The sequence below is a fragment of the Eschrichtius robustus genome, chromosome 3, assembly GCF_028021215.1.
Source record: "Eschrichtius robustus isolate mEscRob2 chromosome 3, mEscRob2.pri, whole genome shotgun sequence".
NCBI classification, from domain to species: domain Eukaryota; kingdom Metazoa; phylum Chordata; class Mammalia; order Artiodactyla; family Eschrichtiidae; genus Eschrichtius; species Eschrichtius robustus.
Genome location: NC_090826.1, coordinates 43,826,496 through 43,852,552, shown reverse-complemented (window position 1 = coordinate 43,852,552; position 26,057 = coordinate 43,826,496). Strand labels below are relative to the sequence as shown.

The following is a 26,057-nucleotide window of genomic DNA, read 5'->3' as shown; positions in this document are numbered from 1 at the left end:
CTCTGCAACAAGAGAAGCCACCGCAATGAGAAGCCCGTGCACTGCAACGAAGAGTAGCCCCCGCTCGCAGCAACTAGAGAAAGACTGCACGCAGCAATGAAGACCCAATGCAGCCAAAAATAAAGTAAATAAGTTTATTACAAAAAAACAAAATAACAGAAGCTAATGGACCACACTATCATCATGACTTGCAAGGTGGGAGACAGCCAATAAAGCTTGACCCACTGGGAGCCGGGGAGGGAGCTAACAGAACTTGGTGTCATTAGAGCAAAATAGACAGGCAATCAACAACAGTGCTGCTTATTAATATATACACAATCAAAGCAAGGCAAGAACAGATAAGCACAAGACTGAGAGTAGTTGCCTCAATAAAAAGCTACTCTCCCTTGCCTAATTCCTGGACCTGAGCCAGTTTTCAGATCCAGACTGATGGACTTAAAGAGATGGATGGGTCCCCAGGAGTAAGGACCCTGCAACAAATTTTATATATATATATATATATATTTCCCCAAAGGGACGTATGACTATTTACTCAGGTGACTATATAGGTATAGTGGGGAAAGGAAAATACCCAGACATCTGAAGAACTACTGGTCACAGAGGCTGAGTTAATGTTGATATCCAGAAACGTGGAACATAATTATGGCCCAGTTACAGGGGAAGGAATATAGGAACTAAGTAAGAAATAGAGTTCTGGCCAAAGTCTAGCTTATGGTAGGTCCACAGTCCACTGACCTACCCAGCACTTATTTTCCCAGGCCCTGAATACATAAACAGGATTGGCATACTTAGCAATTGAAAGGCCAAATGAGACCTAAAAATGTCTCCCCACTCCTTGGCCAAAACAGTAAATCAAAAAAATATTGTGTCGGGGGTGGAGGTAAGAGGAATGGCAGAGATTAGCGCCACCCTTAAGGATCTCAAAGATGTGGGGGTAGTGGTCCCTTTCATATGTTTGTTTAATCCACTAGTCTGTCCTCTGTAGAAACCAGCTGGATCCTAGAGAATGACTGAAGACTACCACAGTTCAACCAAGTAGCAGCCATGACCATAGCTACCATGCTGGATGTAATATGTTTGCTACAGCAGATATATATAGCCTCAGGTACATGGCATGCAGCCATTGATTTGGCAAATGAGTTCTTTTCTATCCCAATCAGAAATAGTTCCTTTCACATGGAGTAAACAACAGTATACACTCAGTTTTGCCTCAGGGCTATATTAATTGTCCTACTCTGTCATAAGATAGTCTGAAGAGATCTGAACTCAGAATAGCACACTAATCTAGTAAATCAATGACATCATGTTGATCGTGCAAGATGATCAAGAGATGGCTAGCACGCTGAAGGATATATGTGCTCCAAAGGATGGGAGAAAAACTATGAATATTCAGGGATCTGCCATTTCAGTGAAGTTTTAGGAATCCAGTGGTTAAGGTTATGCCAACACACTCCCTCCAAAGCAAAAGACAAACTGCTGCATCTTGCATCCTTACTATTATCCTTACTATTAAAAAAAAAAAAAAAAAGGGAAGCACAAGGTCTGCTAGGTTTCTTCAGATTCTAGAGTCAACACATTCTATACACTGCTGTGGCCCATGTACTGAGTAATATGAAAGGCTGCCAGCTTTGAGTGGAGTAAACAACTCTGCAGTAGGTCCAGGTTGTAGTGCAAGCAGTTCCTATGCTATTGGAGGTATAAATGGTGGGGAAAGACACAGTACAGACTTTATAGCAAGCCCAAGTGGGAGAATTACAATGCAGGCAGGCCCCTGGAGTTCTGCAGAAAAGTCATGCTATTAGAAAAACAATTCCTGCTGTGCTACTGGGCTCTGGAAGGGACAGAACGCTTGACCATTGGGCACCATATGTCCAGAACTGCCCATAATGAGCTGGGCTCAACAGGACTCTCCAAGTCATAAACTCAAGTGAGCTCAGTAACAATCCATTATGAGATGGAAATAGTACATCAAAAATCAAACCCAAGCAGAACCAAAGGGCACAAGTAAGCTACGTAAGTAGGCAGTCAAGACTTCCCTGACACCACAGTTGTGCCAGCACCCTTCCTCAGCTCACATCTATAGCTGTTTGGAGGATCCTATACAACCAAGTTAAGGAGGACATAAAAGCCAAAGCTTGGCTTATAAATAGGTCAGCTCAGTATGTGAATGCAAGCTGAAAAAAAACAACAGGTTCATTACAGCCACACTTAGGGGTGACCGTGACAGTGGAAAGGGAAAGTCTCCCTAAGATGGAGCTTCAAGTGATGTACTTTGTGTAGAAAGAAATGTGGCCTGAGATGAGAATATATACAGACTCATGGGCAATGGCAAATGGACTGAGTACCTACCTGGTTAGGGGTCTTTAAGGGAAAAGACTGTACAATGGATGCAAGAAGATATGAGTGGAGGCAAATGAATGAACATATAGGAGCGAGCATAAAGTGTGAAAATCTTTTTCACGTGTTAATGCCCATCAGAAAGCATCCAATGCAGAAGAGACAATGAACAACCAAATAGACAAAGTAACTCAGACAGCTGACATTAGCCACCCAGAACTGGCATGATGGGAACATGAAGAGAGAAGCCACTGTAACAGAAATGAAGATGGAAGCAGAGAAGGAGGCATGGATGCCCACTTACCAAGGCCCAAACAAGCTACTGTCAACTCTGAACATCCAACCAATGAACGACGCTGAGCCCCCAATACAGCACTATGCCTCAAGCTGACCAACTGGCTAGGGGATATGGGGATATACGTATACATATAGCTGCTTTTCTTTGTTATACAGCAGAAACTAACACAACATTGTAAAGCAATTATACTCCAATAAAGATGTTTAAAAAAAAAAAAGTTAAAGGTTCTAGGCACACTTTTGCCAGGAGACATATCAAGGATCATAATGAACTATATAAATTACAGCTGCAGCCTGGGAATTTGGGACTCTGTGTATCCCGCGACCAGGAGACAAGAAGTAGAATCACCACAATGAGGCTAATTAAACCTCATCCTCAGGTGAAGTAGGGCTGCTGTTACATAATGGGATCAAGGAGTATATCTGGAATTCAGATGATCCATTTGGGTACCACTTGATACTCCCCTGCCCAATTGTGACTGTGAACAGACAAATGCAACCACTCCAGCCTGAGAAGAGCGTGGTTCTCAGACCCCTCAGAAATGAGGGCTGGGGCTTCCCTGGTGGCGCAATGGTTAAGAATCCGCCTGCCAATGCAGGGGACATGGGTTCGAGCCCTGGTCCGGGAAGATCCCACATGCCGTGGAGCAACTAAGCCCGGACACCACAATTACTGAGCCTGTGCTCTAGAGCCCGTCTGACACAACTACTGAAGCCCGCGTGCCTAGAGCCCATGCTCCGCAGCAAGAGAAGCCACCACAATGAGAAGCCCGTCACCGCAGCAAAGAGTAGCCCCCCGCTCACGGCAACTAGAGAAAGCCCACATGCAGCAACAAAGACCCAACGGAGCCAAAAATAAAATTTTAAATAAAAAATGAGGGTTGGGTCATACCACTAGACAAACCACCAAGAACTTCAGAAATGATAGCTAATGGCAAGAATTCAGACTGGATAGTGGAGGAGACAAAGAGAACCACTGTGACCTGGAGACCAGCTACAGAGATGGAGGCTGAAGCCTGTCTCACTATCCTACTTTTAACTTTCCCATTAGGAAGAGAGGTCCATGGAAATGGAGGAGCTGCTCTCAGAAAATGTTTAGAGACACAGATCCGCACAGCGTAAGAAAGGGACTGTGGCAATCACTTGGATCTCCCTTCAAAAAAGAACCTGCATTCAGGTACAAGGAATACAGTTAGCTAGTAGCCTCCAGCTGCAGCATATAAGACTTCATCTCAGCTTTCCAGGGGAGTCCACACTCTCCTTGGGCAGCTCCTAGCCAGTGACTAAACACAGTGGATTTTCTAGAACCTGGCCATTTCTTCCTAATGCAGGACTCCTCTAACAGGCAGTTTTTTGCTCTGGAGCTTCTTATTGGGTTGTCCTAGATTTTTTTTCCAGATCTGCATCACAGACTGAGGTTCTCCTTGGTCAGTTCAGCTTCTCCCTTTCCCTTCACAGGCATTCTATTACCTACCCCGCATAAAAATCCCTTGCACTAGTAACTCCAACTCAATGCTTCCCAGGGGGGACTTCCCTGGTGGCACAGTGGTTGAGAATCTGCCTGCCAATGCAAGGGAGCCAGGTTCAGAGCCCTGGTCCGGGAAGATCCCACATGGCGCGGAGCAACTAAGCCCACACGCCACAACTACCGAAGTCCGCGCAGCTAGAGCCTACGCTCCGCAACAAGAGAGGCCACCGCAATGAGAAGCCCGTGCACTGCAACGAGGAGTGGCCCCCACTCGCCGCAAGTAGAGAAAGCCCTCGCGCAGCAACGAAGACCAAACACAGCCAAAAAAAAAATATCAATGCTTCCCAGAGGACCAAACCAACACACTTTGTAATTAACTCTTTATATGGATCATCTCATTTAGTCCACTGAAGTACTACTGTTATTCCCTTTACAGATGAGGAAACTGAGGCACAGAGACATTAATTAACTTGCCCAAGATCACAAGGCAAAAGCAGTGAAACTAAAATTTGAACCCAGGCAGTCTAACTCCAAAGTCTGAGCTTTTAATTACTATGCCAGGGAAGACAAGATATTATCTTGTCAGCTTCAGATATTAAAATGAGAGTATTTATTCTGTATAATTTTAGAGACGAAAACAACAAAAGGATAGATGTTAAAGAAAAGCAGATCTTTGGTTAAATACAAAAGAAATTTTCTAATAATCAATAGTAACTGACAACAGAATGAAGTCCTTCAGGAAGTAATCAGGGCTGATCACCGGAGGGTTCAAATAGCCATGGATATTGTGAGGGTAAGGCTTTATAAAACAGATAAAAGTTGACCTAGATCAGTAAAAGCTGTACTACTAACTATTATGTGGATAAAAAGGGTTCCACGGCCAATTAGTCTGGGTAATATACTGCTAAATAAAGTGAAACAAATTTCTTTACTTTTACTCCTCAGTTTTTAAAATACTAATGTGCAGTTACAAATCTCTACCTGAGGGATCTAGTATGCTAAAAAAACCCCAAATTTATTGTATTTGACTAAAGAACACTTCCTTGCTCCTGGTTGAGGATGATTTCTTTGCCAAGTCAAGATTCACTGATCCAAGGACTGCAGAAAAAGCTAACAAGGAAAAGTATGACAATTTTCTAGCTGGGTAACAATTTTCCAACCAGTCAAAACATCACTTGATTACCTACACGTCAATATTAGCATCTCTAATACCTCCATGGTGGGTAGGCTATATAAAAGTTTTGTCACTAAAATGCATTTTATCCTTTTTGAATGCAAAACATGCCCTCCTTTGCTTTCTCAACAAATTCTCTTAAGATCTACAACAATGGGTCCACATTTTAATTACTGAATTCTCACTTTATGAGCAATATGAAAGCTTTAATTATTTCAAGTGTGCTACTGGTGATCTGGTTATTTTCATATAACACAGCTCTATATGCATTTTTCACAAACATAAAAACACATCACAAGAAAGGGCAGAAGAAAGGGAATAACAGGTAGAGAGGGAAAAGGCCTCAGTCACAAACTATTCATCCAGCTAATTTCCAGAGTTTTTGTGTTTTTATTCAGAAATATATTCTCTTCATTCATTACAGGGAAAACTTTTATGTAAATTACAATCCCTTGGTCTTGATTCTCCTATCTTCCTCAGCCACTGCCCACAGCCCACTGCCCCCCCACGCTGTTACTTCATTAATGACATTTAGTCACCACCGCCTAGAGCTGTCCACATGCCATCTATCTTTTCATTGAGCTCTTCTTTAGAAATATTGAATAGAATATTAAATGTGGAAAGGGCCTTAACATCTAGCCCACCACTCATTTTCAGATCAGAAAAATGAGGTCCAGAGATCAGTTAGTATACTTATCTAATAATCACAAAGCAGGCATTTATCTACTTCAAAAATAAGTATATGAAAGCGGAAATTCCCCAAATACATGCACATACACATCATTTTTTTAATATAGATTGCTACATGCCAATAGCATACTTCAAAGGCAAATCAACTAAAGTTATGCTCTTCTAATTTGAATACTTCCTAAAGCACTATGGAAAATCTTATAATAAAACAAATACAGAACACATGGGGAAGTTCACATGATGAAAAAGAGTGTGGAGTTTGTTGTCAGAGTTATATGGTTTGAATCATGGATATGGACTTAGGAAAGTCAATAAAACTCTTCAAGCTTCAGTTCCTTCAGCTGTAAAACATCCATGATACCATGGGTATTATAGGATCATTTTAAGAATTATAAATAACAGACATGAAACACCCACCAGAAAGATAGCACACCGTTGACAAAACTTTTACATTACACAAATAAGTAATAAAAGGCAAAAGAAATCAAGGAAAATGTTGTAAACCTGGAATCTTGGGAGGACTGGATAATGGGGCATGCAGCTACATTTTACATTTTACTTCCCATTTTAGCCACACACATTTTATAAAACGCCCAGGCAAGCTAGAGGTTTATTATAGGCATAATATGATACAATACTCATTGGCCAATGAATAGTAGACCCCATGGATTAGGTTGGAAACAGACCATGAAGGGCTGTGCCAGAATAAAGAATCTTAATCTTGTTTTTTAACCATTGAGCAGAAATTTCCAAGAGTGACCTCACAACAATCTCAAAAATAATTTACTTTAGCTACTAATTTTTTAAAACAACAAAAACAAAAAACTTTGGCAGCTATTACATCACCAGAATTACAAAAAGGTCTAGATGATGTATTCTGAAGTTTTAAATTTTTTCTCAAACTGGCAGTGTTTTACTTCAATTACTTTTTAGAGGTTGTTTCTCTCATTCAATTGAAAATGAAAAATGGAGATTAAAAATTACATAAACCCTGACGGAATATTTTCACAAAATTTTGATACCACTCATCCTTTATTTTAATAAACAGAATTCTGAGATAGGCTCTGTTGTGTTTTGAAATAATAATAACATATGATTTACTCTTTCTTCATTTTAATAAAACAAATTCTGGTAGATAAACTACCATGAGAGGTTAGAAGAGAACTGTTACAAACAGAAATGCTTACCTCTTCATTAATACCAGCAAAAAGACTCCAGAACTGCTGTTTTTTATAGCTTTATATAGAAATTACGGCATCCAAAGCAACTATAAGATTGTGTAACAAACGAGTTATACAATCTTGTATAACTTTCAGCCCACTCAGTTCAAAATCAGCATTAAAAGATCTAAAAGTGATGATTATCAAATGGGAAAACACTGTGGCTGATCCACTGTATGTAGAATGGAGGCCCCAAATGCACTCTGTTTACTCAAATAATGGTTCCCCGCAGAATTTCCTAACTAGTTTGAAAAAGCTTTAGAAACATTAGCAAGTCATTATTGCTGACTGTGAACTATGTCCTATAAAACCTCATAGAAAAAGCTTTAATACTCTGAATGGAAACAAACAATAGGGGACTATACTACATATAAGAATAAAGAATTTTGGGACTTCCCTGGTGGCGCCATGGTTAAGAATCCGCCTGCCAATGCAGAGGACATGGGTTCAATCCCTGGTACGACAAGATCCCACATGCCATGGAGCAACTAAGCCCATGCGCCACAACTACTGAGCCTGCGCTCCAGAGCCCGAGGGCCACAACTACTGAAGCCCACGTGCTGCAACTACCGAAGCCCGCGCACCTAGAGCCCATGCTTTGCAACAAAGAGAAGCCACGACAATGAGAAGCCCGTGCACTGCAACAAAGAGTAGCTCCCGCTCAAAGCAACTAGAGAAAGCCCGCGCGCAGCAACGAAGACCCAACATAGCCAAAATAAAAAAGAATAAAGAATTTTTAACAAATTTCCATTTAAGTTCAATTTTTTTAATCTAAGGCATGAATTTACTACTTCTGTATTTTTTAAAATGCAACAGAACTACCATCATTGATATTAAGTCACATACCCTTGAGGATGTATTATCATAAACAACCAAAAAGTTGAAAAGATGATAAATCACTACAGAATTATCAACTAAAGAAACTATTATAGTCAAAAGCTAGGGCCGCAAAAGCATTTTTAAGCTTAAATAAACAAATGTAAGGAATTTAAACTAAAAGATAATTTACAGAAAAAAGTTTAGGATTTTTACAAAGAGTTCTGTAATATAAAATCCTGAACACCTCAACAGCCTCATCAACATGCATTAAGCCTCCCTTGCCCAATGTGAATTCAATGCCTTCTTGATTTCAGTGTGTCCAAAGAAATTTCCTCATCTTTACCTTATTTTATTAAAGGCTCTCAAAAAGTACTTCATAAATACAAAACAGTATATACTGTTTTAATTTTTCTAATAGTTCAGTTCTGTGAATGGGCTATTTATAATAATTCAAAAGAAAAATTTTTAACAGGAAATATTTTATAAATAACATTTAAATTATTTTATTAAATAAAACTTATGGAGTATTATAAAGTGGAAGACATTCTACTAACTACACAATTAAAATACTAATACTGATACCTTGGTTTCTCCTTAATTTAGCAATCTTTAATACTTACAAATTGATCATACTGATTTTATATTCTTGGTAGTAAACTCCATAAATAATGACCTTTCAAGCTCTTTCAAACAGAAGTAAACAAGAAGTATAGTTTCCACTTCAAGGGTAACACTGATTTACCAGGACTCATGGGACTGAATTACAGCTCTGACTTACACATTATATCATTTAATCCTCGCAATAATCCTATAAGATGGGTATTATCAGCTTCGTTTTATAGGAGAATAAATTGAGGCTTAAAGGGGGTAAGAAACTTGTCCAGGGTTATACAGGTTATAAGAAAAGACTGGACCCCATATCTGACAGGTTATAAAAATCTAGTTATAATCTACTGCGGTTATGTAAGGAAAAGTCTATGTTTTGAAGATTCTTCAATTCTTAAATAATGTAAGTTTAATAAATTGATACTGCTTTTTGAAAACTAAGTATATGAACTATTTCTATTTGGTAACTGCAACTATGTATCTTTCACTGATTATTATATACTAAGAATGTTGTTCCAAATAATGCAAGTCAGGTACACACAAGTAAAATCAAAGATCACGTAAAACTGAAAATGAATAATTGAAAAATGAATAAAACTCTGAAAATGTAACAAATATATTTTCACAGAGAATGGCTAATTTATTAGCTAGACACAGGGAAGAGCTAATTTATTCGCTAAAAATGAAATGGAAAATATGTGTAATAGTTAAGATCAAAGTTGTTTTCTATCAAAAATTTCAAAGAATTCCAAAAGTAAACTCATTCTCTAAAAAATTAAAGCTACCAAGTTTTAAGTCACACAGAAATTCCAATGCCTGGTTTTTGTTTTTGTTTTCTCCAAAAGGAGGAATGGAATTGAGCATTTATTGAGCACCTTCTATGTGACAGACACTGAGTTAATTGCTTTTGATTACTTTTATCTCATGGAACCTGTTCTACTGCCCTGACTACTGAGGGGTACCATTACGCCAATAGCACATAAGAAGAAACTCAGGATCTAAATGTCACATTGCTATAAGAGTGCAGTAAGACTGCAGTAAGGATTCGTACTCACATCTGACTCCATATTCTGCACCACATCATGCAATTAACAACCACAAAACACACCACACACACCATCGCTTTAGCAACATGAGAATTTAAGTTAAAATCCAAGCAGTTATCTTTTAAAGAAGCTTTGTGCCCTGCAACTAGTCTGCGGCCAGCACATAACAGGTGCCAAATAAAAGTTTACTGAATGGAATGTAACAGGAAGAAATGGGATCATCTCCACTCACACCGTCTTTCTCAAGGAGTTAACATAAAACTATTGCTCACCAGGCAACATACAATTTTCTCCTTAAGGAATAAAACACTGAATCAGGAATTAGAAGAAAAAGGAATGACCATACATAAAAATTATTAATATTCTTAAAGGGCAAGCTACTGGATTAAACATAGAAGCCTTAAATAGAGATCCAGCATGTTCCACTCAATTACAACACTTATCTGACTCTGCCTTATAACAGTTAATTAGGACTTCCCTAGTGGCGCAGTGGTTAAGAATCCGCCTGCCAATGCGGACACAGGTTCGAGCCCTGGTCCGGGAAGATCCCACATGCCACAGAGCAATTAAGCCCGTGCACCACAACTACTGAGCCTGTGCTCTAGAGCCCGCAAGCCACAACTACTGAGCCTATGTGTCACAACTACTGAAGCCCGTGCGGCTAGAGCCCGTGCTCCACAACAAGAGAAGTCACGACAATGAGAGGCCAGCGCACCACAACGAAGAGTAGCCCCCACTCGCCACAACTAGAGAAAGGCCACGCACAGCAACGAAGACCCAATGCAGCCAAAAATAAATAAATAAAATAAATAAATAAATTTATTTTAAAAAACAGTTAATTAAACATGTCCTGCTTCCACAATTAGCTAGTTGCTAGCACAGACCTTGGTCATTTTTGTGTTTCTCAAAACACCAAAGACAGTACCTGGTACTTAATATTAACAGCTAAAATTTTATAAAGATCTTTCACAGATTACAAAGCTTTTTCAGATGCATTTATCCTAAAAGCCTTGCAAGATAAGTATGATAACTATCTGCATTTTACAGACAATGACATTGAAGTCCAAGATTAAGAGCCAAGGTAAGTGGTCAGGTATCCTTCTGTAACACCACAGCTACCAGAAAAGGCTCTCAATAAATGATCGTTGGTTGAATCAGCTGCCCCTAGAAATGTTTGTTGGTTGAATCAGCTGTCCCTAGAAATATGATTTTTCTAAGATTACCACCATTATCTGTCGCTATGAGAAATGACTGTATTGCCACTTAAGATTTATAGCTTTGCTAGAAAACAGATACTTTCACTCAGCTTGACAAGGTTAATTAACTTTAAACTTATTACCAGTGATTCTCAAACTTTAGTAGGACTAAGAACTGGGGAGCTTGATAAAAGTGAAGCTCCTTGGGCCACTACCATTTCTAGAAATTCTGATTCAAGTGGCCAGGAATCTGCATATTTTAATAAGCACTCTTAGCTGATTCTAATGTTGGTAGTCTTTAGGGACACACTAAGAACTGAATTAGATTTTTTTAAACCTAAATTCATCTACCTCCCCCAAATTTTTTAATGGAGCCATTTTTTTACAGTTATAAATATTTAAGCAAAAATCTTACAAAAACAATACAAGGCTATGGCATCGAATAGGACAGGTCCCCAAAAAACGTCTAATACACAAAACCTCCCTAGACCTGGAGCTTCACATGCTGCACAGAAGGTAAATCAGGGGTCTTTTAGGTAGTTACCCATGTTATTCTGTTTTAATTGATGAATTCAACTATGACTGCAATGTAATTTAGTAAAACATTTTTATAGGTCTTATACAAATGACTGGATGTTCAACAGTAAAATGGAACAGTTAACTTTGAACCTAATACAGAGAAAATAATTTAATCACCAACAATACAAGCCCATTTTAAACTTTAAATGACCATCAAAATGTTCTGAGATTATGGGTGACTTTTCCCCCGTTATTAAATATTTACTGAGGGTTGGCATAGTACCTCTCTGTACTTTCTGAACTTTCTACAATAAGCATTTTTTTTCAGGATTATAAAAGTTTTATAAGTATTTATTAATCCTACAACCTTCACATACATAATGGGAAACAAGAATAACCTGAACCACATTTATCATAAACTACAAACACCCAAATATCTGACTTATGGTACCAAACTGTAATCACTAACTTTTTTTAAATTAATACCAGAACAAATCACTTAACTACTAAAATTTAGAATATGTCCTATTTCTATCAGGTATCTGTTATTAGCATGACTTTTTAAAATCCTCTTGTCATCTATCCTATGGATCTATTTAGGAAGACAATTCTGTAACGAGGACTGAGGCATTAAAATATTTACACTCTCTCATGGCGGGGCGGGGGACCAGACCTTTGGTGTTTTGTTTTTTTTTTTTTAAGATATTGTTCTAATTGTATTTATCTAGGAAACTTAACATCGCAAAGCTGGGAGGGGGCTTTCTCCAAGGCAAACCACGCTTAGAAGCAAAATGTAACAGAAGAAGGCAAAGATGAGCTACCGGTAGGTGATGAAATTTCACCTCAAATAAGACGCAAACGGTTGTTTTCAGCCCAGTCAGGTGGGTGCATGACACTCCAGGAGTTCCTAGGGCTTTCAGGGCCCCGCACTTTCTGCGCTCTTTCTCTCTCCCTGCTCTCCCGCCCCTCCCCCCGGGACTCTGCGGGACTCAGCATGGGGCGCGGAAAAGCCCTGGCTGTTCGCAAACAGGCGATCTCTGCCTCCCTCCGGGATGTACGTGCGGGGCCCAGGGTAAGAGGCTGCGCTCGGCCCGGCGCCGGGGCCAAACCGAAGGGTGCCAACGACCCTGCCAGTCCCCCGCTCCACACACCCGGCCGCCCCGGAGCCCAGGCCGGGGCGAGGGCTTCCCGGCGACGCGGGGCCTAGTCGCCCCCCACGCGCCTCCGGCCTCCCGGGGGACGCGAGAAAGAAGGGCTGAGGCCCCCCTCGCCGCGGGGTGGGGGAGGCGGCCGCAGCGGCAGGACGCCCCGTCCGCCCGGCCCGAGGGCTTACCCAGGACCTTCCCGGGCGGCCGAAGGCCAGCGAGCACGGGACCGCGCCGCGCCGCGCCACACTCACCTCGAGCAGCGGCCGCCGCCGCCTCAGCATGGCCGTGGGGGTCGTCCCTGAGCAGACAGCCTCCTCCGGAGGGCACCGGCCCGGCCCCAGGCGCCGCCGCGAAGCCTCCCACTCCTGAAGGAGCTGTGGTTGCCGCTGCTCCTGAGGCCCAGCGCCCGCCGAGCCGCATCGGGCTCCTGGGCCGCCGCAGCCACGCGGATCCCGCAGGAGCGCCGCTGAGCCGGGCCGGGGGCGCAAGGCTGCGGCGGGACAACCGAGGTGCTGCAAGCGGGGATCCTCCGCGAAGCCTCCAGCGTCGCCGTGGCCGCTCCCGCCGCCGGCGCCGCTGGGCCACAGCGCCCCCTGGACCCCACGCCCGGCTACGGCGCGGGGACTGCGGCGGCCGCCCGGGCACGAGCTGCAGGGAACGCGAGGGAGCGCGGCCTGGCGTTGGCGGGGCCCCGTGTTCCTTGCGCAGCCCTCGGGCCCCCGGCCCGCTCCCGACTACGCCTCCCGGGAGCCGGAAGCCCCTCGGTCCCCACCGACGTTGGTGGGTTCCCTCCCCTCTCCCCAGTCCTCAGGCCCTGAGCACCTTTGCACCTTTTCTTTCTCTCCAGAAGGTACGTGAACGTTCCCGTCACTCGGACCTTCACTCGAGAGCAGGAGTGTGAGGGAATCGCCTCGTTTTCATCTCTCATGATTCAAGGGGGATCCCTCCTAATCCTTTCAGGGTGTCTGGATGAAAGAAGAGTGACCCAGAACCAGCCTTCCCCCCCCCTCCCCCAATCCTCTCCCGAAACAGATGAAGGAATTGTCTTTGACCTTAATTTTTTTTGGATCTTCTGGCAGAGCATTTGAGGAATTTATCCTATGGATGCCAAACCCTTAACCCCCAACCTCCCCCAAAATAGAAAAATAATAATAATAATAACATGCTGAGCAAGAGAAGAGAATAGCCAACGAGTTGTCCTGAAATTCATAAATAACTTAAAGGTAAGAGAAGAACAACCATCTCTTCTAACTAACCCACTCTCCCACCCCCATCTCTACTCTTCCACCCCCAACCCCTGCCGAATCCCAGGTAAGGCTCTGAAGGAAGGAAATTGTTATATAACTGGGGCTGTGGAATCGTTCTGTTTACAGATACCCCATATTCCATCCCACTCAAACTCTAGGCTGCAACATCAGAAGCAAAAACAAAAGAAACAAGACTGTCAGAGGGAAAATAGGGAAAGAGAGAAACTCTTCAAATCCTGTGGTCCCATACTTTTCCAAATATTATACACTATTTTATCACAAAGTGGTATAGTAGAATGAGCAGGGACTTTGGTGGCAGGCAGATCCTGATACAACCAATTCCAGCTCTGTGGTGTGTAACTTCATGACCCTGGGCAAGTTATATAATATTTCGGAACCTTGGTTTTCTGATGCCTACCTTGCTGGTTGTTGTGAAGATTGGAGATAATCTATGTAAAGGAACTGGCCCATGGAAGGTACTCAATAAATGTTAGTTCCTATTATCGTTGGTTCCAAAACACTCTCTCAGTATTTCTTAGATTCAAGGTTGTTCTCATCTTTTTCTTTCTCTCTCAATCTGTGTGTGTGTGTGTGTGTGTGTGTGTGTGTTCCTATCGAAAGATGGGTGCATCATTTGTCATCATTCTTGGTCTGGGTAAAATCTCCTTAAATTTCACCAATGGATTTATGTAACATCCCTCCACTGAAGAATAATACAGCCTAGTATACTGGATCCTATGATATTCTGTTGCATGGCAGATATCAGCATAGAACCAGTATAGTTTTCTGTATAAAAAAGAATTATAAGGCAATTTCACCTTACCTTAGGTTATGTCCTAATAATAATAAATCTTAATGAGAAAGTTATATAAGGTCTCTGGGAATTTTCAAATAATAATTGAGCAGCCACCTTAGAGAAAATATAACCTAACAGCTCTCTTCCAATCAATGAAAGCTTTCCTGCGTGTACCTTCACCACCTACTTCTGAGTCACATCGCAAAAAAGTCACTATCCCCTTTTTATAACAAGAGAAACTGGGGCTCAGAAGGAAACTGTGATTCATCCTCACAACAGCTCTATGAATTAAGTAGTATACTACCACCATTCTACATGTGAAATGCATCCAACGTAAGGAAAAGCTGGAAGTAGACCCTGAGATTCCTTCAGTCTCCCATCTGATGCCCTAACAGTCCTTTCTTCAATATTTAGAAAATACTATAAGACTAAGTTACTGTTGCTAAAAAAATTTCAGTCTAGAGAAATGGGCCCTTTAGTTGAGATTAGTTTGGCAACCTAACAGCACTGTGCTTTCCAAGCCTAGTTCACTATCACCGCAGGAAATCTGCACTTGTTTATGAATAATCATGCTGCCCAGGGTGTAGCTACTACGTGAAGATGATTCATTTGTTCCCAGGACCAGTTTCCTCTTGCTTCACGCTTTCCCTCCTTCTATTCAAATTATGTTGCTCAAAGAGGCTGCCTTTATCATCACTACCACTTCCCTGATTATAGTAGTCCACTTTAAATCTTTTCATCCACGATTTTACTCCGTTGTTTTGACTCTTCCTACCCAATCTGCTCTCTGCTTCTGAAATGTCTTTCATCTGTTCTCTTCTCCCCTACTGTAAATCTCTTTCATTTTAATCTACCTTGACCTGCTGTCAATTGGTTTGGTTACCCTGCCCTCAGTTTTGCGTTGATTTCCACTCCTATTCAGTGACTCTAAAATATCTCCTTATTCCCAACCTGGTAAACCTACTTTTGCTTTTATACCATATACATACTAGAAAGCCAGTATTCTAAGAATGGTTTCTTCAAATGATTTTAAAGTGTAGCACCCAAAACAAAAAATTTTCTTTGCTCCTTAAAATTTGTTCTTTAAAATTCAGGCCTTTTATTTGTCAATTATAGCTGGGAGAAAAAATTCAGACCAAAATGATACTCATTTTCTGGCTTGGTGAATGGCATAGGAATCATCCTTAACTCTTGTGTCTCTGTCCTGGACAACTGGTCACTAAACCTGATAAATTCTACTTCTTGCTTTTATTGAATTTCTTTCCTTCTCTCCAACTCCACTTCTGTAGATGCACTGAATGAAAAGAAAGAAGGGAGGGAGGAAGGAGGAACTAATGAATATTATCTTTGTGTACAAGAGTATATACTGTATAAAAGTTGGTTTAAAAGAAAGCACAAGGGCTTCCCTAGTGGCACAGTGGTTGGGAATCCGCCTGCCAATGCAGGGGACACGGGTTCGGGCCCTGGTCCGGGAGGATCCCACATGCCGCGGAGCAGCTGGGCCCGTGCGCCACAACTACTGAGCCTGCTCTCTAGAGCCTGTGAGCCACAACTACTGAAGCCCGCACACCTAGAGGCTGTGCTCTGCAACAGGAGAGGCCACCGCAGTGAGAAGCTCGCGCACCACAGCAAAGAGTAGCCCCCGCTCGCCCCAACTAGAGAGAGCCCACACGCAGCAACAAAGACCCAACACAGACAAAAATAAATAAAAAATAAATAAATTTAAAAAAAAAAAAAAGAAAGCACAAAACCTCTTCCATGCTCCCAATAATCCTTGTGCTTCCCAATTAATAAGTACTCATTACTACACTGTCAGTATGTGTTTGCTTTTATGTCTCCCCTATCAGATTGTAAATGTTTGATTCATCTCTGTGTGCCCACAACCAGTCTCAGCACAGAGTACACCTCAGGGGATGTTAAGCTGAACAAAGCTGTGGCTTAGTGTGATGTGCATCAGGCTAGTGCATCCCACCTGCTCAGTTACTTTTTAGGCCTTACCTGTTAACTTCCAGGGTCCACAAAAGAGTAAGACGCCCCTTCAACAGGTGATTGCCCTGCAGCCCAGAATTGACCCCAGCCTGCTGCTGCCAGCTATGGTCTCCCCCACCCCTCTGACCAATCATAGCCAGGAATCAAACCCAAAATTCACAGTTACCTGTTACCAAACAGGAGAGCCCTAGAGCAAGCCAGAAGTCAGTAAAGCAATACAAACTTAAAAAGGAAATTGGGGACGTTTGGGAGTTTGTTAGGTCACTTGAGTCATTTCAAAAGGAACAAAACAATTCCCATTTTAGGAATGGAGCATAAGGAAGTAATCAAATATATGAAGAAAGATATGTGCAAAAAGATGTTTATTATATATTTTACTATAGATTTATATCGTAAAAATGTAAGGAAAGCCTTAAATGAATTACAGTACCTCCACACAAAGAAATATTGTGCCTCTATTAATTGCATTTTTAAAGAATTTTAAAAGACATTGAATATTGCTCATGATTCAATATCAAATTGTGTTAAGTAAAAAAGATCATTGTATGATCCCAATTATGTTTTTATATATTTGTAAAACATATAAATATATTTATAAGGAAATAGTACAAAGTGTTATGTTTATGGGTTTTTTTAAACTTTTTATTTTGAAATAATTTCATATTTAAAGAAAAGTTGCAAAAATACTACAAAAAATCCCATATATCTTTCACCCATATCTAACCACATTTGCTTTATTCTGTCTCTTTCTTGTGTGCACACGTGCTCTCATTCTCACTCTTTCTTCTGTCTCTTCAGAGAGGTAGATATAAATATAGATATTTAAAGAAACTACTGTAATTATTTTCTGATCCATTTATCCCTAAATATTTTTCAGTATATTTCCTCAAAATAGTAAAAATACCGGGACTTCCTTGGCGGTCCAACGGTTAAGACTCTGCGCCCCCAATGCAGGTCGCACAGCCCGATCCCTGGTTGGGGAACTAAGATCCCAAATGCCCCACGGTGGGGCAAAAAAAAAAAAAGTACAAATATCACAGTACAATTATCAAACTCAGAAACTAATATTGATACAGTACCGTGACTTAATCTATGACCTTATTCAAATTTTGCCAGTTGTCCCACTAATATTCTTTATAGAAAAAGAAAATCACTTTTTTTTTCTGGCCCAGGATTCAGTGCAGGATCACACATTATAATTAGTGTCAAATCTCTTTAATATTCTTTAATCGGGAACCATTTCTCAGTCTTTGTTTCATAGGACCTTGCCATTTTTATGGCATTTATTTTGTAAAATATCCCTCAATTTGAGACGTCTGATGTCTCTTCTTGATTAGATTCAGGTTATGCATTTTTGGCAGGAGTACTACAGAATTGATGTTGTGTCCTTCTCAATGCATCACATCAGAAGACATGTGACACCTGTATAGGTGACAGCAGTTTTGTTCACTTGATTAATTAAGGTGGTATCTGCCAGGTTTATGCAGTGTCAGTAACCATTTTGCTCGTTGTAATTAATAAATATCTTGTGGAGAGATCACAAGTTTTAACATTCATTGATAATTCTTGCTTGAAACAGTTATTAGTATAGTAGTTGCCAAATTTCTAATTCCATCATTATCATTCCTAATACATTTTTTTATTTGCTTTCCTACTGTATGGGCAAACTTTTTGCTTCTCCCCCGATTTATTCCTTTATCAATTTATTGATTTATATCAAGATAAACTCATAAATTTTTATTTTATTCTGTGAATTTTATAATCATTAACCATTTTTTTGAATTTTTGAATTTTATTTTATTTATTTTTTTATACAGCAGGTTCTTATTAGTTATCCATTTTATACATATTAGTATATATATGTCAATCCTAATCTCCCAATTCATCCCACCACCACCACCCCGCCCTGCCACTTTCTCCCCTTGGTGTCCATACGTTTGTTCTCTACATCTATGTCTCTTATTTCTGCCCTGCAAACCGGTTCATCTGTACCGTTTTTCTAGGTTCCACATATATGCGTTAATATACGATATTTGTTTTTCTCTTTCTGACTTACACTCTGTATGACAGTCTCTAGATCCATCCACATCTCTACAAGTGACCCAATTTCATTCCTTTTTATGGCTGAGCAATATTCCATCGTATATATGTACCACATCTTCTTTATCCATTCGTCTGTCGATGGGCATTTAGGTTGCTTCCATGACCTGGCTATTATAAATAGTGCTGCAATGAACATTGGGCTGCATGTGTGTTTTTGAATTATGGTTTTCTCTGGGTATATGCCCAGTAGTGGGATTGCTGGGTCATATGGTAATTCTATTTTTAGTTTTTTAAGGAACCTCCATACTGTTCTCCATAGTGGCTGTATCAATTTACATTTCCCCTAAAAGCCCTAGTTCCATTTAATGGAGAATGGTATTTAGAAATTAAGATCTAGGTGGTAGGTGTGCTCATTACCACTATGGTGCCATTGCTTCTAGGCTCTCTCAGTAAGTAGAGCTAGAAAACACACACACACACACACACACAGACACACACCACTTTTACTTGAACCTCATTTTTACTTTAAAGAACAGATGGGGGACTTCCCTGATGGCACAGTGGTTGAGGGTCCGCCTGCCAATGCAGGGGACACAGGTTCGAGCCCTGATCCAGGAGGATCCCACATGCCGCAGAGCAACTAAGCCCGTGCGCCACAACTACTGAGCCCGTGTGCCTGGAGCCTGTGCTGCACAACAAGGGAGGCCACCGCAGTGAGAGGCCCACGCACCGCGGCGGGGAGTGGCCCCCACTCTCCGCAACTAGAGAGAGCCCATGCGCATCAATGAAGACCCAACGCAGCCAAAAATAAATAAATAAATAAATTAATTAATTAATTAAAAGAACAGATGAACTCCAGTATTCAGACTTGGGAATTTGGCAGACATTTTCTAGAAAATGGCTGAAGTGAGCTTGTCACTTCAAGGAAAGCAACTAACAGGATTTGTTGCCAATGATAAAATTCAAGCTTTCAGGTAAATATTAGAATATTGAAAAACTTGTGTTCACCAAGATAAACTTGACAGCTTCCCAAACTTTCTGAAGGAATGGGTGGTTATTAACAAATGTTATGGAATGTTGTGTTGTTGTTTTGTTAATTGTGTAATGAAATATGTCAACATTGGGAAGGTCTGCATAACTCAGTGAACTAGTATTTTTTTCAAATGACCAACGCATAATGTTACAAATACATAATTGGGTAAAATATCCCTTTAAAGTGTAATATAGACCAAAAGATTTTAATGGAACAGAGTGCAAAAAATTAATCAATATGGTTTCAGATTCCACATTGCAGCTAACCATTAAGAAATTACCACTTGTCAAGTTTTGATGTAGTATCAAAGAAAATATCCCTAATTATCTGAAATGTCTATTAAAATTCTCCTCACTTTTCTAACTACATATCTGTTAAGGACAGATTTTCTTCGTATATTAATACATCAACCAAAACAACGCATCCCAACAGATTGAATGCAGAAGCAGATATGATAATCCATCTGTCTTCTAATAGACTGACTTTAAAGAGATTTACAGGGAATTCCCTGGCGGTCTAGCGGTTAGGACTCCGTGCTTCCACTGCAGGGGTCATGGGTACCCTGGTCAGGAACTAAGATCCCGCAAGCCAGGTGGCAAGGCCAAAAAAAAAAAAAAAATTTACAAAAATATAAATAATGCCAGTCTTCATACTACGTTTTTGTTGTGGAAAATACAGTTATTTTTCATTAAAATAAGTTATTTATGTTAACATATAATGAGTTCACTATTATTTTAAATAAATGAATAAATAATGGTTTAAAATATTTTCTCAGCTTTAATTTCTAAGATGATAAATATCAGTAGATGTCCACACAGACAAAAGATCTCTGGAGTCCTCAGTAATTTTTTTTTTTATAAGTCACCTACTTTATTTATTTATTCATCCTTGCCTGTGTTGGGTCCTCGTTTCTGTGCGAGGGCCTTCTCCAGTTGCGGCGAGCGGGAGCCACTCCTCATTGCGGTGCGCAGGCCTCTCACTGTCGTGGCCTCTCTCATTGCGGAGCACAGGCTCCAGACGCGCAGGCTCAGTAGCTGTGGCTCATGGACCCAGTTGCTCCGCGGCATGTGGGATCTTCCCAGACCAGGGCTCAAACCCGTGTCCCCTGCATTGGCAGGCAGACTCTCAACCACTGCGCCACCAGGGAAGCCCCTCAGTAATTTATAAAGGGATAAAGGGGGCCTGTTATCAAAATGTTTGAGAACTATTTCTATAGTTTATTATCCCATAGTTTATTCCACACATTCTCCTATATGTGGGTATTTAGGTTGTTTCCAGTATTTTGCATAACAATGTTGCAACAAATAATTTAGTGCATCTATATTTTTATAATGTTGTAGATATATGTTTAGGGTAAATTCTTAGAAGAAGTAAGATTTCTGGGTCAAAAGATAAATGCATATGTATTATTAGATAGCACCAAATTACCCTTCCAAAGGGTTGTGCCTCACTGGTACCATTGTCTATCTCCCCTACCAACACGTATATTTTCTGTCAAATCTGATACAATAAGAGATTACATAAGAGATTACAATAAGAGAATAACACTTTTAGTACTCTGTAGTAGAAAAAGCTTTGGAACAAGAAAGTCCTGGGTTCAAATCCTAAGTAACTACTGGACATGAATAGAGGACCATTTTTCTTCATCAATAAAATGGGGCTAATGTCTGCTGTATATGCAAGGAATTGGTATATAGCAGGCACTCATTAAATGGTAACCGTTGTTATTATCTGAATTTCTGGGCAAGTGTGATTTGGGGTCAGGGTCGACCAGCACAGTTACCCTGGATTCCTTGGACTATCCTAAATGGAACTGCAGAGGATGTTGACAATAAGAGAGAATATTCAGAGTTGAAAGTCTTGGGAGTGACCTGGATGCAAGAAGAGAACAGGTCACCTAAATCAGAAAAGAGGGCCAGAAACAGATGCTAAAATCTAGACTACAGAACCAGGGGTCTAGGCAATGAGTGCACAGAACAGTTCATTAATTCAGTCAGTTGGTCAGATATTTATTGAACACTGCTATGTATGAGACACTATGTTCTGTAGTAAGCAAGATACCATCTTTCCCCTTAAGTTTAGACTGTTGGTGGAGGCAGATGAGAAAATAGGCAATTAGAATTTTAGGGGGTAAGCACAGTGTGTTATATAGGAACAAAAATCAGGGCATCTTATCTAAACTTAGGGGGTGGGCAAGATTTTTTAGGGGAAATGTTACCTAAACAAAGACATGAAGAATGGCTAGAACTTAGCTAGGTAAATTGGGTGGAGGGGCAGGAAGGGAGTAGATAGAGAAGGAGTGTGTTCCAGGCAGAAGGAATAGAATGTGCAACAACGTAGGGGCAAGAGAAAATATGATGTGTCTGAAGAACTGAGAGACAGTTTTGGCCGAGGCAGAGAGAACAAGGTTGGGGAAGAATGACAGCCAAGGCAGAGGCCAAATCAGGAAAGGCCTTATAATCCATATCAAGGACTTTGCATTTTACCTTATGGGCGAGGGGAAGCCATTAGAGCTTTTAAGCTGGTCAACAGCATTAATAGGTCTGATTTTAGAAAAGATCTCTCTAACCACTGGGTAGAGGACAGATTAGAGGACACAAATTTGGAGACAGGGAAGCCATTTATAAGTGTCTATTGCAATAATCCAGGAAAAGCGATGGTGACCTGAATTACGGTAGAGTAGGGAGAACTATGATTTCACGAGGCGAAATCATCAAACTCATGATTGGATTGGTGTGTGAAAAAGAGGGAGAAGTCAACGGTGACTGGGGTTTCTGGCTTAGGCAATTGGGTAGTCCATGCTATCAGACTGGGAGGCAGCAGTGGGGGAAGAGCAGGCTTGAGAGAAAAAATGATGAGTGCTGTTTCAACATGTTGACAGATTAGGAAACTGAGGTTACTTGTTCCAGGTGACTGACTGTAAGTGGTAGAGCTAAGATTCCAACCCAGGTCTCTCTGACTACAAGGTTCCTTGCTGCTTCAGCACCACCGCACCTCCTCCCAAACTCACAGTGGGAATGTGCACCAACCACCAGGGAGGGGAAAACGATTTATATTGTGAGTGAAATACCTTCATATAAGTCAAATTTGACTGAATAATAACACAAGAGGGTGTTTCCATAAGCATAATTATTATTATTAACACTCTGTCCATGATGACTCACACTGCCATTCTCTGGTCCTAGAAGGAAAGTATTGAGATACTTTGATACTGCGGAATGTTTGTGATATGTTTTTCATAACAATTACATATGAGGCAGCATGGCAGGTGTGGTGGAATGGAAAGACCCTGGGTTAGAGACTGGACACCTGGGTTCTAATGATGTAAACATGGACTGGACTGAGGAAGAAAATTGTTATTTAAGCATTTGAATCTCTGGGCCTTACCTCAGGGTGTCTAGTTCAATCAGGGCTCCTTCGGCACAGCAGCCTATGCCATACTACCGACTGTGTACAGAGATAGCACAATATAGTGGAAAGAGCCTGCATTTTTGGAGTTGGCAGATCCAAGTTTAAATCACAGCCCCACCAATTTCAGGCTGTTTGACTGAAGGTAGTCACTTATTCTCTCTGAGTCTTGTTTTTCTCATTTGTATGGTATGTGGTTGAAAGAGTTGTCAAGAAAGTGTCAGGTACGTGGTAGGCACTCAAAGTTAATTATCTTCCCTTGCCTTTTGTCATCTTTTGAACCCCAAACACTGTTTCCTATCTCTATCTCCACAGCTCTGGAAGAGAGTTAACAGCTTCTTTATTCCTATTCTTTCCACTGTACATGTGTCCTCTCATAAACAGAAAACCAAATAAACGAAAAATATTTTGGAGCAGAGGAGACCAACCAAGTAGCTAGCATCCATTATAGCCTCATGACTCAAAGGTTTATTTCATCTGGGCATGCTACACCCCAGTTGTGCATATGAGTGAATAACTTATGTGTGTGTTCTCATGTGAACTCACCTCAGTCCTGCAAACACTGATCTCTAACTATGATCCAGACACTATAGGGATACAGAGTTGAAAAAAAAAAAAGAATATTTTTGCTTAGTTTTAAATGCATTTTTATGTATGTGTTAATATGTGTTTTGGCTGAAGGAAGGAAGGGTTAGATTCATAGCATTGAGGAATATATAAGCTGAAAACAGTGATGGGCTGGAGCCAGCTCATATTGGCTTAGGAGAGCCAGTTGCTAAATTTTAAGAAATTTGTGAGCCAATTGTTAAATGTGGCTATTTTGAAAAACTATGTAAACTCACAATTAATTATATTAAAAACAGAGTTAATAAATACAGGCAGCCCTTGCTTTGCAAAGTTCTGAAATATGCAAATTTTAGTTCCCAGAGTTTAGTTAAATAACATCGGTCCAACAAGACAGTTCAAGTTTCATTTATCACAGTATATTAACTGCAAGTAATTGCACAAAGTATAAACTTTGCTGCTGTTTCTTCAGTCCACAAATCACTATGTAAATAACTGACGTACTTTATGACCTGTGATCAATCACATCACTTCTTTCGAAGTCTGTCAGTAGTTGGTCACTGTAAGTCTGTTGTTACTCAATTCTTGCACAGACAATAAAGTGTGTATTGTGTTGCCTCTTCTACTAGTGATAAAACCCACATGACATTTTACAGAAATGAATAATCAAAAAAGGGGATTGACCCCCCACCCAAAAAAAAAAAAGATCAAATGAAGCAAAGAAACAAAAAGTGGTAAGGCTGGAAGTGGAAATTTCATTGAAAATAAATGGAATTATGGAAGAAATAGTTGAGCATGGGAATACTGATACTCCTTCCATTTGAAAGACACTAGATGTGCAGCCAGAGGGACTTAGTGAAGGCAAACTTATTGATATAAATGAGGAAAGTCGTTGTGACCAAAAGAATGAAGATGTCTTAGAGAAAGTAACCCTGGCAAAAAACTTCACTTTAAAAATTTTAGAGATACTTCATAATGTTGAAAATGCAAAGAATAAAATGATGAAAGCTGATCCAAACTTACAAAGAAATAGGACCGTGTTACACTCATAGAAAAGCTGGTTATTCAGGACTTCCCTCGTGGTGCAGTGGTTAAGAATCCACCTGCCAAAGAAGGGGACGCAGGTTCGAGCCCTGGTCCGGGAAGATCCCACATGCTGCAGAGCAACTAAGCCTGTGTGCCACAACTACTGAGCCTGTGCCCTAGAGCCCGTGAGCCACAACTACTGAGCCCACATGCCACAACTACTGAAGCCCGCGCACCTAAAGCCCATGCTCCGCAACAAGAGAAGCCACTGCAGTGAGAAGCCTGTGCACCGCAACGAAGAGTAGCCCCTGCTTATCGCAACTAGAGAACCCATGCGCAGCAACGAAGACCCAATGCAGCCAAAAATAAATAAATAAATTTACAAAAAAAAAAAAAAAAGAAAAGTTGGTTATTTATATTGTAAGTTATATAACAAGAAGGCAAGCACTGTTTAAATTACTCCTGATAATTTTTTTGCCAGGAAATAAAACACTTTCATTCTCAGTGTTTTGAACATTATAAATCATAGTGTACTAGGGACTTCCCTGGTGGTCCAGTGGGTAAGACTGCGCTTCCACTGCAGGGGGTGCAGGTTCGATCATTGGTCAGGGAACTAAGATCTCACATGCCACGTGGAGCAGCCAAAAAAAAAAAAAAAATTATAGGGGCTTCCCTGGTGGCGCAGTGGTTGAGAATCTGCCTGCCAATGCAGGGGACACGGGTTCGAGCCCTGGTCTGGGAAGATCCCACATGCCGCGGAGCAACTAGGCCCGTGAGCCACAACTACTGAGCCTGCACGTCTGGAGCCTGTGCTCCGCAACAAGAGAGGCCGCGATAGTGAGAGGCCCGCGCACCGCGATGAAGAGTGGCCCCTGCTTGCCACAGCTAGAGAAAGCCCTCGCACAGAAACGAAGACCCAACACAGCCAAAAATTAATATAAAAATAAATTAATTAATAAGAAATTGATTGACATTTAAAAAAAAATTATAGTGTGCTATACCACTCAACGGGGAAAGCATAGTCTTTCAACAAATGGTGCTGGGACAACTGGATATCTACATGCAAAAATGAAGTTAGACCCCTACCTCACACCATATACAAAATGAACTCAAAATGGAAAAAAGACCTATATGTAAAACCTAAAACTATAAAACTCTTAGAAGGAAACAGAGATATAAATCTTTGTGACCATGGTGATCTCTTAGTTATGACACCAAAGGTACAAGCAACCAAAAAAAAAATAGATAAATTGGACTTCATCCAAATTTCAAATTTTCTGAAATTGGTCATGGTGGGACTATTTATACTATAGAAATTGGCACACGCTACAAATCAGGGCTTGTTTTGTTAATTGTCTAGACTTAAGAAAGTGACAGAGTGAATGTTAATAATGCAGATTAAACTTAAAATTGTGTTGTATCTATAGCTGT

At 40.7% G+C, this 26,057-nt stretch overlaps 1 protein-coding gene across 2 annotated transcripts in view; it reads right to left on the bottom strand.

Annotated features, from left to right (window-relative positions):
* Positions 1 to 13,093, bottom strand: part of ZFYVE9 (zinc finger FYVE-type containing 9) — a 186,317-nt gene extending 173,224 nt beyond the window's left edge. For both annotated transcript variants that reach the window (XM_068539868.1, XM_068539869.1), the window contains exon 1: positions 12,772 to 13,093. The gene's annotated coding sequence lies outside the window, so the exon portion shown is untranslated. The remainder of the gene's footprint in view (positions 1 to 12,771) is intronic.
* Positions 13,094 to 26,057: the final 12,964 nt, after the last annotated feature.